We start from the raw sequence: 12359 nt of genomic DNA, 5'->3' as shown, positions 1-12359 counted from the left end.
ACTAGTTGGGTAAGATATCCGAGTTAGACTTCAGATCTCAGTTTTATGTTGGAATGGGGACCACTGGTTATTTGTAATTATTACATATTTATGTTCTCCCAATTATTTTTGATTTAGGCCCTCTGGGTGTGATTTTGTCTGGTCAGTCACCCCACCTAAATTCCCAAAAAGTGCATTCCTCTTTTAGGCATAACATTTCTAGGGGAGTTCCTTGTGGACCCCCATCATTGTGTGCTGGTCTCTTCATAAGGAACGTTTACCTTTTTTTCCATTTATATTTTTAGTTTGATTTTCAACCCGGGTAACAATCCTTGGCCTGAGGAGCTGCTTTCAATTCTTTTCTAAATTTTTGGAGTTAAACATTTGTCACACAGCATTTTCCTCTGAAATTGTTTCATGGCTAAATGTCCCTCTAGTTTCAATTTGCCTGAATTTTTCTTTGAGGTCACACAGCTTTGATGGCCTCCAGAGTTGTGATTAATGTGAAACATCTTAATTATGTGTTTAAAATGTTATCACCTTATGTTGGTGCCAGCGTTATTTCTGTTAGTGCCCACCATTACTGTGTGGTGAAGAAAATGCCAAAGACCCTCTGGAGGAAAATAAATACCTTGAGGGCTGCGACTGAGTTGAATGGACCGGCCACACAGGTGCTTAGTAAACCCGTGGGAAAATGATTGTGTGACCTGCTGCCAGCGCACCCCAGCGCCCCTAGAAAAACACACACCTCGTGGAAGGAATGACAAAAAAAGAAATAATGGGTGTGGCACAGTGGGGAAAAGAAAATTACAAATACACGGGACCACTGGATGCTAAGGAACACAGGTTTATACTAACAGAGTCACCCCTTGTTCCCTATTATCTGATTGGATACTATCAAGAAAGCGGTCGTTAATGCACATATTAAACTTGAACAGCCGGGGGCGTGGCTAGGCACGTACGTCATCATCAAGATGGCTTCCTAAGGCATCCGGCGATGTGAAGGCAAACAGAGAACTGTGCCCCCCTCCCAACCCCCATCCCGGCACATTAACAGGGTTGTGATCTTCCTCCGACCTGGGGCTGCTGGTGGGGGCTTCTCTGAGCCCCGAAGATCAGGCTCTGAGGTTTTGCACAGTGACTTCCCGCTGCTGCTCCAGGCGATGATGGGGGTGAGCAGGAAAGATCCTGGTTTGGGAGGATAGCAGCAGTGAAGATGAGTCCTCGCTTATTATACCATGGCTTAGCGCTGTCGGTCAGGGTCCCGGATGCCGAGCCTCACACATTGCAGGGGAAGATCCTCAAATTCATATGGGAAATACCTGGGCACGAATCTCTAGGCCAGTGTTACTAAGACCGGCAAAGGTGGGAGGTGGGGGAGTCTCTAGGCCAGCGTTACTGAGACCGGCAAGGGTGGGAGGTGGCGGAGTCTCTAGGCCAGCGTTACTGAGACCTGCAAAGGTGGGAGGTGGGGGAGTCTCTAGGCCTGCAAGGGTGGGAGGTGGGGGAGTCTCTAGGCCAGCAAGGGTGGGAGGTGGGGGAGTCTAGGCCAGTGTTACTGAGACCTGCAAGGGTGGGAGGTGGGGGAATCTCTATGCCAGCGTTACTGAGACCTGCAAGGGTGGGAGGTGGGGGAGTCTCTAGGCGAGTGTTACTGAGAGCTGCAAGGGTGGGAGGTGGGGGAATCTCTATGCCAGTGTTACTGAGACCTGCAAGGGTGGGAGGTGGGGGAGTCTCTAGGCGAGTGTTACTGAGACCTGCAAGGGTGGGAGGTGCGGGTGTTTCTAGGCGAGCGTTACTGAGACCTGCAAGGGTGGGAGGTGGGGGAAGTCTCTAGGCGAGCGTTACTGAGACCTGCAAGGGTCGGAGGTGGGGAAGTCTCTAGGCGAGCGTTACTGAGACCTGCAAGGGTGGGGGGTGGGAGGTGGGGGAGTCTCTAGGCCAGCGTTACTGAGACCTGCAAGGGTGGGAGGTGGGGGAGTCTCTAGGCCAGCGTTACTGAGACCGGCAAGGGTGGGAGGTGGCGGAGTCTCTAGGCCAGCGTTACTGAGACCTGCAAAGGTGGGAGGTGGGGGAGTCTCTAGGCCTGCAAGGGTGGGAGGTGGGGGAGTCTAGGCCAGTGTTACTGAGACCTGCAAGGGTGGGAGGTGGGGGAGTCTCTAGGCGAGTGTTACTGAGACCGGCAAGGGTGGGAAGTGGGGGAGTCTCTAGGTGAGTGTTACTGAGACCTGCAAGGGTGGGAGGTGGAGGAGTCTCTAGTCGAGTGTTACTGAGACCTGCAAGGGTGGGTGGTGGGGGAGTCTCTAGGCCTGCAAGGGTGGGGGGAGTCTCTAGGCGAGCGTTACTGAGACCTGCAAGGGTGGGAGGTGCGGGTGTTTCTAGGCGAGCGTTACTGAGACCTGCAAGGGTGGGAGGTGGGGGAAGTCTCTAGGCGAGCGTTACTGAGACCTGCAAGGGTGGGAGGTGGGGAAATCTCTAGGCGAGCGTTACTGAGACCTGCAAGGGTGGGGGGTAGGAGGTGGGGGAGTCTCTAGGCCAGCGTTACTGAGACCTGCAAGGGTGGGAGATGGGGGAGTCTCTAGGCCAGCGTTACTGAGACCGGCAAGGGTGGGAGGTGGCGGAGTCTCTAGGCCAGCGTTACTGAGAATTGCAAGGGTGGTAGGTGGGGAAATCTCTAGGCCAGCGTTACTGAGACCAGCAAGGGTGGGAGGTGGGGGAGTCTCTAGGCCAGCGTTACTGAGACCTGCAAGGGTGGGAGGTGGGGGAGTCTCTAGGCCAGAGTTACTGAGACCTGCAAGGGTGGGAGGTGGGGGAGTTTCTAGGCCAGCGTTACTGAGACCGGCAAGGGTGGGAGGTGGGGGAGTCTCTAGGTGAGTGTTACTGAGACCTGCAAGGGTAGGAGGTGGGGGAGTCTCTAGGCCAGTGTTACTAAGACCTGCAAGGGTGGGAGGTGGGGGAGTCTCTAGGCCAGTGTTACTGAGACCTGCAAGGGTGGGAGGTGCGGGGATCTCTAGGCCAGTGTTACTGAGACCTGCAAGGGTGGGAGGTGGGGGAGTCTCTAGGCCAGTGTTACTGAGACCTGCAAGGGTGGGAGGTGGGGGAGTCTCTAGGCCAGTGTTACTGAGACCTGCAAGGGTGGGAGGTGGGGGAGTCTCTAGGCCAGTGTTACTGAGACCTGCAAGGGTGGGAGGTGGGGGAATCTCTATGCCAGTGTTACTGAGACCTGCAAGGGTGGGAGGTGGGGGAATCTCTAGGCGAGTGTTACTGAGACCGGAGTATCTAGGCCAGTGTTACTGAGACCGGAAAGGGTGGGAGGTGGGGGAATCTCTAGGCCAGTGTTACTGACACCTGCAAGGGTGGGGGAATCTCTAGGCGAGTGGTACTGAGACCTGCAAGGGTGGGAGGTGGGGGAGTCTCTAGGCCAGTGTTACTGAGACTTGCAAGGGTTGGAGGTGGGGGAGTCTCTAGGCCAGTGTAACTGAGACCTGCAAGGGTGGGAGGTGGGGGAGTCTCTAGGCGAGTGTTACTGAGACCTGCAAGGGTGGGAGGTGGGGGAGTCTCTAGGCCTGTGCTACAGAGACCTGCAAGGGTGGGAGGTGGGGGAGTCTTTAGGCCAGTGTTAGTGAGACCTGCAAGGGTGGGAGGTGGTGGAGTCTCTAGTCGGGTGTTATTGAGACCTGCAAGGGTGGGAGGTGGGGGAGTCTCTAGGCCAGTGCTACTGAGACCTGCAAGCGTGGGAGGTGGGGGGAGTCTCTAGGCCAGTGCTACTGAGACCTGCAAGGGTGGGAGGTGGGGGAGTCTCTAGGAGGGTGTTACTGAGAACTGCAAGGGTGGGAGGTGGGGGAGTCTCTAGGTGAGTGTTACTGATACCTGCAAGGGTGGGAAGGGGGGCTGAGGGGAGTCCCCAATGTATTTCGCTATAACTTAGCTGTGCAGATTTTACACATGGTCGTCTGTGGTGGCGCCACTGTGCGACCGGTATGGAAAGCAATTGGGCAAGCCCAATTAGCGGTGAGGCCGAGTCACCTCCCGTATGTTGAGAAGAGATCTCTGGTGTCGGCCCACGGATTCTCGCTCCTGACCACCACTAGGAATACATTGCATTATATGGGAGGGCTCTTTGCAGGTGTGGCATGACTCTGGGGGTGGGTCCACTTACATCCATATGGAGCGACCCGGGTTTTCACCCTGGGTGTGATAGTATGAGATTTGAGACCAGTGGGTTTGAATCTCTGCAGCAATAGTACAAGGGGAAGGGGCACCCACTCACCTTCCAAGTATGTAAAGAAACCTTTGCCTTACCATACAGGGGACGGGGGGCACCCACTCACCTTCCAAGCATGTAAAGAAACCTTTGCCTTACCATACAGGGGGCGGGGGCACCCACTCACCTTCCAAGCATGTAAAGAAACCTTTGCCTTACCATACAGGGGGTGGGGGGCACCCACTCACCTTCAAATCATGTAAAGAAACCTTTGCTTTACCATACAGGGGGTGGGGGGCACCCACTCACCTTGCAAGCATGTAAAGAAACCTTTGCCTTACCATACGGGGGGGGGGAAGGGGTACTCACTCACCTTGCAAGCATGTAAAGAAACCTTTGCCTTACCATACAGGGGGTGGGGGGCACCCACTCACCTTGCAAGCATGTAAAGAAACCTTTGCCTTACCATACGGGGGGGGGGGGAAGGGGTACTCACTCACCATGCAAGCATGTAAAGAAACCTTTGCCTTACCATACAGAGGGCGGGGGGCACCCACTCACCTTGCAAGCATGTAAAGAAACCTTTCCCTTACCATATGGGGGGGGGAAGGGGTACTCACTCACCTTGCAAGCATGTAAAGAAACCTTTGCCTTACCATACAGAGGGCGGGGGGCACCCACTCACCTTCCAAGCATGTAAAGAAACCTTTGCCTTACCATACGGGGGGGGGGAAGGGGTACTCACTCACCTTGCAAGCATGTAAAGAAACCTTTGCCTTACCATACAGAGGGCGGGGGGCACCCACTCACCTTCCAAGCATGTAAAGAAACCTTTCCCTTACCATACAGGGGGCGGGGGGCACCCACTCACCTTCAAATCATGTAAAGGAACCTTTGCTTTACCATACAGGGGGTGGGGGGCACCCACTCACCTTGCAAGCATGTAAAGAAACCTTTGCCTTACCATACGGGGGGGGGGAAGGGGTACTCACTCACCTTGCAAGCATGTAAAGAAACCTTTGCCTTACCATACAGGGGGTGGGGGGCACCCACTCACCTTCAAAGCATGTAAAGAAACCTTTGCCTTACCATACGGGGAGGGGAAGGGGTACTCACTCACCTTGCAAGCATGTAAAGAAACCTTTGCCTTACCATACAGAGGGCGGGGGGCACCCACTCACCTTCAAAGCATGTAAAGAAACCTTTGCCTTACCATACGGGGGGGAGGGGTACTCACTCACCTTGCAAGCATGTAAAGAAACCTTTGCCTTACCATACAGGGGGCGGGGGCACCCACTCACCTTCAAAGCATGTAAAGAAACCTTTGCTTTACCATACAGGGGGTGGGGGGCACCCACTCACCTTCCAAGCATGTAAAGAAACCTTTGCCTTACCATACGGGGGGGGGGGGAGGGGTACTCACTCACCTTGCAAGCATGTAAAGAAACCTTTGCCTTACCATACAGGGGGCGGGGGGCACCCACTCACCTTCAAAGCATGTAAAGAAACCTTTGCTTTACCATACAGGGGGTGGGGGGCACCCACTCACCTTCCAAGCATGTAAAGAAACCTTTGCCTTACCATACAGGGGGGAGGTGTACCCACTCACGTTCAAAGCATGTAAAGAAACCTTTGCCTTACCATACAGGGGGCGGGGGGCACCCACTCACCTTCAAAGCATGTAAAGAAACCTTTGCTTTACCATACAGGGGGTGGGGGGCACCCACTCACCTTCCAAGCATGTAAAGAAACCTTTGCCTTACCATACAGGGGGGAGGTGTACCCACTCACGTTCAAAGCATGTAAAGAAACCTTTGACTTACCATACAGGGGGAGGTGTACCCACTCACCTTCAAAGCATGTAATGAAACCTTTGCCTTACCATACGGGGGGGGTCACTTTCTGCATGTTACTTTTTACATGTTACTTTGGGTCTATGCAGGACACCTAAGCAGTGTTGTCTGTTATGTTATGTGCTTGCTTATTTCGCGCTGGTCTGGGGCTGTGCCTTCTTTTGTGTTCTTTGTTGTATATTTTTCAGTTTGCAGAAAGGTTTTTATCGTATTCCTTCGACAGGACCCCGCATGTATAGCAGCCCTTCGACCCATTAGTTGTTGCGATCATCTTTTGTGGTTCATGAACCTTTTTAATTTAATTTGTGTCTCTCGGAGCCACTGCGGTTGCTGAATAGTGTTGGCAGGACTGTATTTTACGCAAGCTTTGTCATTTTTCTACCTGTGGCTACTACTAATGTGCAGCAATGTCAATTCTTTGGGCTTAAAAAGACAATGGGCCTCATCACAGCCTTGGTGGTATCCCGGCGGTAATCATGCTGCGATACCGCCAACGCAAATAGCGTTACCTCAACTCGGTCCAGCGCTATTATCACCGCATCCAGAGTTGTGTTAAGGCTGTAATTCCCCATTTTGTTAAGAGTCCATAGGAATCTATGGGTCTTTTCGGCGGTAATAGCGCTGAAAATGGGCAGGAAGCTGGAGGTAAATCTCCAGCTTTCTGGGCAAACTCAGGATTGGGCGCAGCGGTAATGCAGCGGTAATGCAGCGGTAATAGCGTTACTGCCACCCAACCTGTGATGAGGCCCAATATCTCAGGTTTGGCTGATCCAATTTTACAAATATTTGCAGCATACACACATGGCCAATTTCATATTAAGGAATTTTGAAAGAAGTTTTTTGCATTGGGTTTTCAAAAAAACCCCAAAAACACAAGTTTGAGATTTTGGCATATCTTAAAATTGTTCACTTCGGTTTTTGAGATTTCCATCATTAACTAGCACATGCCACAATCATTTTTAGAAACCAGCTCAGTCAAACCTGAGCGATTCCCTTTTTAAGTTTAAAAAAATATGTATATAATTCAGACCTGACCTGCACAGTTGGTTGGGAGTTTAAAGCCATCTGCGAATGCGCCATTCCATCCCATTCATCAGCTAATCATCTGCAGGTTATCTGTCATGATAAAGGTGTCAGATTAAGGGGGAAGAGGGTGAAGGTGCCCATAGGGGACCTTCGCGTAGTGGAAACAAGGCAAATCACCACACACGAACTGATATGCCAGACACAAGGTTGTAATCCCAAAAGCTAGAGTTTATTGCAAAGCAAATAGTCTCAGTTGGTCAACTCGGTCTCACGCCCCGCGACGTGTGTCTCCAGACCTTGAGGGACGCAAGAGAGTGAATAACGTACATCAGTTACATATATACAAAAAGGACATCTTACAATCAGCCACGACATGTTTAACACCGCCCATTGTATAGTTTCTTTGAACTGGATCTGATGATTGACCATTTCGACAAATATGACACCTTCAAATATCTATTTTAGCAACAATATGCAACATTGCAAGTTTGGAGACATATTTCTTTGTTGAACAGAACACAGTGCTTCTGTTCTTGCGAGCAAGCTGCTTACGGAGGAAGAGTCGCATTCCAGACCTTGCTATCTCCTATTTGCTATTCGTGTCCTGGGAGTCAGCACGCTCTGCTGGGCTTAGGAAAGGGGGGCCGTAAGAAAAGCATAATTCAAGCCTTTAGCTGTTCCTTTCCAGCATTTCTACCATATTTAACGAGACGAGCTGGCATCAGTGAAACAACAACAAAGTAACAGTGAAGCAGAATAAGCTTTCGGCCAAGCAGTTTTGAACACAAAGCAATGAGCAAACGTTAGAGAACAAAATGGGGATTCTAGTTACATCAAAATGGCTGCACATTGGTCAAACTTATGAGTCTGTATTTCTGGCATTCAGTACATGAGGCGGTTGGTCTTCGGCCAATATGATACATTGCCATTGATTCTGTGGTATCTATTTTCCTAGACTGACAAGGGAACATGGACAGCCTGCACTAGGTCTAGAATCCCCATTCCACCCCATTCCACCCCATTCATCAGCTAATCATCTGCATGTTATCTGTCCTAATAAATGCGTTCAATTAAGGGTGGAAGAGGGAAAATGGACAGCCTGCATAAGGTCTAGAATCACCATTCAATCAGACAGAAAGAAAGATACAGACAGACTGATACACCTGCAGACAGAAGGGCGAATAGATGAACAGGAAGTCAGCTAGATGGACAGGCATATTGATAGGTATACAAAGATGGATAGACGGGTGGAAAGTCACAATTTGCCATGCATGCCTACATAATTTCTACTGATGAAGGGAAAGGTCGAAAGTATGACAAAGTACACTGCCTTACTTTGAGGACTGTTGGGGTTGCCTCATGGGTTGGGTGCCTGCCAATGCCAACAGATGATGGGCCTGTGGGTGTTGATCCTAGGTTACTCGCACTGTGTCGCTTGGCAGGGCAGGGGGGAGTCATCTTCGGGAACACACCTAGATCCTTTCCAGTGTACATACCTGCACAACAGCAGCTCACAGGCTTGTTCAACCCACAGACACCTCTCCCTGATGCAGCATACACATACAGAAAATCCAAGATCACTGTCAGGGTTGATTAGACTTGGGCCAGCACCCTGAGCCTCAATCTGGCCCAAAGGAAGAAGGAAGCTACTTCAAATCCAAGCCCCCAACAGTTAGAGCCTCTTGTGCAAACCCTCAGAGTCCCATTCAAGGAGAGGGAGGATTCTCCTGTACAATACAAAGCAGACCGCCCAGTCTAGCAGTGTGGGTTGTTGGAGCAGGTTTGGGGTGGTGGTTGAAAGTCTAGGAGCATGATATAAGCTCTATGGAGGAGTGTTGGTACAGAGGGGCTGGCGGTGTTTGGAGGAGGTGATCACATCAGAAGCAGGTTTGGAGAATTTGGAGGAGGAGGTAACATCAGAAGGTATTGAAGCATTGGAGGCTTTGGTAACAGGTGGAGGAGTGTTCTGACTTGAGTGTCGTGTAGACCGATGAGACCTCCGTCCCCAAGTGACGTACAGGGGAACTAAAAGAAACCCGCTGTACGACCTTTGAGGCCACAGGTGGGAGATGACTTCCCAGATCCACGGAACCTCTGGAACACCGATGCTGCTGTCAAAGAGGAACGAGGTTAAGTACCAGGCAATTACAATACATATTAAGTAAACCAAAGGATCTAAAAGGTCTTACCTATCGGGTGTTAGGAAAACCCAGGAAACCTAGTAGAGGTTCGAGACTCAGATGATGCGGCGGTCCCTGAAATAGTAGAACCGTAGGTTAGCGTGGATGTAGGATCAGCCACCTGTAGGAGTGAAGGCGTGACTTGAATCCCCAGAAGGGAAATGGCGTAGGAGTTCAGTGAGGTACCAAGGGATGATCCAAAGACAAGTCAGGATCTAGTCCAAAATCCGGCAACAGGTAAACAGTTCCAAGCAAAGGTACAAAGGGGTATGCGAAGGAGTCTGAGGTAGAGTTCCGTGATCAAAGGTAACAATGGAGCAATACGTAACGCCAAACAGAGTCTGAAGACAGCTGAGAAGCAATGAGTGTTCTGTCTCTCAGACCTTTATACTATGCGTCTCTGGGTCATGTGACGTCTCTGGGTCATATGACGTCCACCAGGGTCACGTGAGGAACGCCACTCTGGATCACGTGATCGACATGGAGACGTAACATCGCCCCTTCTGCTATATGTTCTCCAAGGCAATTGCCAATGCAGAAAGGGTTGCAATCGAGCCGTACACCATAGCTGGCACGGAGTTTTCGGTCCTTTGGGTTCACCGAATCACTTGAGCCTCGAACCGTGGGAGGAGATGTTGGGGAAATGTGAGCAGTGTTCTGGTGTGTAGTGGACTGGTGTGCAGAGGATCGCCTAACATAGCCCCCCCCAACGGCCCACGACCCCGTGGGCAGGACGGATGATCCTTATGGAAGCGGGCTACCAACCGAGGGACGTCTAGATCCAAGGCGGAAACCCAAGAACGCTCCTCCGGGCCGTAACCCTTCCAATCCACTAGATACTGGAGCCTACCCCTAAACCATCGGGACCCCAAAATGGCCGACACCTCTAAGACATCAGGAGAGGCCAGGGACACCGGCGCAACAGGGGCTCGGAGACGGACAGAATCAGGACAAGGCTTGAGGAGGGAGACATGGAATACAGGATGGATACGCCAAGAACTAGGAAGCACTAGACGAAAAGCCACCGGGTTCACAACCTGAGAGATCACATACGGGCCGACAAAGCGAGGCAGCAATTTCCGGCAACCCACTAGGCGAAGATGACGTGAAGACAACCAGACCCTAGAACCCACCACCAAAGGCGGAGCAGCTAGACGTTTGCCATCCACACGGGCCTTCATAGAAGCCTTTGCTTCAGTGAGATGGACCACAGTACTAGCATGTACAGCAGACAGATCCCTAAGACATGTCGTGGCCGCAGGATTCGAAGAAATAGAAGCATCAGGGACCGGCAAGACCTTGGGATGTTGGCCGTAGAGGGCGTAGAAAGGCGAATAACCTGTAGCTGAATGAGCCGCGTTATTGGATGCGAACTCAGCAAGCCGTAAAACGGCCAACCAGGAGGTCTGGTGTTGCAATATAAGGCAGCGAAGATACTGCTCCATGGATTGATTCGTCCTTTCTGTCTGCCCATCAGACTCAGGATGATAGGCCGAGGAATACCTGGTATCAATGCCCAACAATTTAGTCAACAACCTCCAAAAACGAGAGGTGAACTGTGATCCTCGATCGGATATAATGACCGAAGGGAGTCCAAATAACATGAACACGTGTTCAAAAAACAAGTCCGCCAAGACCGGAGCCGAAGGAATACCTTTACAAGGAACAAAACGAGCCATTTTTGTGAACGTGTCCACCACTACCCAGATGGAGTCAAAACCTTGTGACTTGGGGAGATCGGTAACGAAATCCATAGTCAGTGTATGCCAAGGTCTGGGAGGTACCGGAAGCGGAAGTAGTAACCCAACCGGTCGGCCTCTCCGATGTTTAGCCTGAGCACACACTGCGCACGAATTGACATAACACTCCACATCGCGCTTCATAGAGGGCCACCAACACCAGCACTTGAGAAGATCTAAAGTGCGCTCCTGACCGGGATGGGCATTAAAAGGAGCATCATGAGACCACTCAAGGGCCAGATTACGAGTGTCAGGTGTGGGAAGAAACAGGCGTTCATGCACGAAAGGCAAACCATCAGAATACACGGGGTCCCATTCTCGCAACTGTTCGGAATGAATGCTAGTCCAGGATCGGACCGAGTCTAATAATGACAATGAGGGTGTACAGAGACAAATTACATGACTCTTTCCGAGAACAGTGTCAGGGAAGGTTGGCAACTCGACCCCACCCGGGGAACGTGACAAGGCGTCTGCTTTACCATGTGAAGTTCCAGGACGATGCATAATATGAAAATCAAAAGAGGAAAAGAAAAGATGCCACCGAACCTGTCTGCTATTAATGCACTTCAATGAAGCCAGATCCTGTAAATTTCGATGATCTGAGTATACAGTGATTGGATGTTTAGCTCCCAGAAGATGATGGCGCCAAACACGGAAGGCGTCCATGACAGCCAGGAGTTCCTTCTCCGTAACGGTGTAGTGAGTCTCAGTACTGGAGAACTTACGGGAATGGTATGCCACTGGGTGTAATTTGCCTGTTGTAGGACATGATTGAGACAATACCGCACCGAGAGCAAAGGAAGAGGCATCCGCCTCAACTATGAACGGAAGATCAGGATTGGGGTGCTGGAGCACCGGTGCGGTAGTGAAAGCGGTTTTCAAAGCCTCAAAAGCCTCCTGATGTTCCCTTTGCCAACGATAGGGTACCTGAGGGCTGGTCAGGGCCGTGAGTGGGGCAACGATTGTGGAAAAGGAGGAAATGAAACGCCTATAAAAGTTGGCAAAGCCCAAAAAGGCCTGCAAGGACTTGAGTGTTTGAGGTACTGGCCACTCTAAGACTGCTTTGACCTTGGAATCGTTCATGGATAACGCTCCCGGAGTAATGTGAAATCCCAGAAACTCAACAGACGTTTTATGAAACTGACATTTCTCAGGTTTGACAAATAAGGAATGTTCTCTGAGACGGGATAGTACTTCTCGGACATGTTTACCATGGTCATCAAGATTACGAGAAAAGATCAAGATGTCGTCCAAGTACACAACCATGTATACATCCAAAATATCCCTGAATATGTCATTCATAAAGCGTTGGAATGTGGCCGGGGCATTACACAGACCGAAGGGCATGACTAGGTATTCATACAAGCCGTAACGAGTA

The sequence above is a fragment of the Ambystoma mexicanum genome, chromosome 3q (genome assembly GCF_040938575.1).
Source record: "Ambystoma mexicanum isolate Mex_15411 chromosome 3q, UKY_AmexF1_1, whole genome shotgun sequence".
Lineage (NCBI taxonomy): Eukaryota > Metazoa > Chordata > Amphibia > Caudata > Ambystomatidae > Ambystoma > Ambystoma mexicanum.
This window is presented reverse-complemented; position numbering follows the sequence as displayed.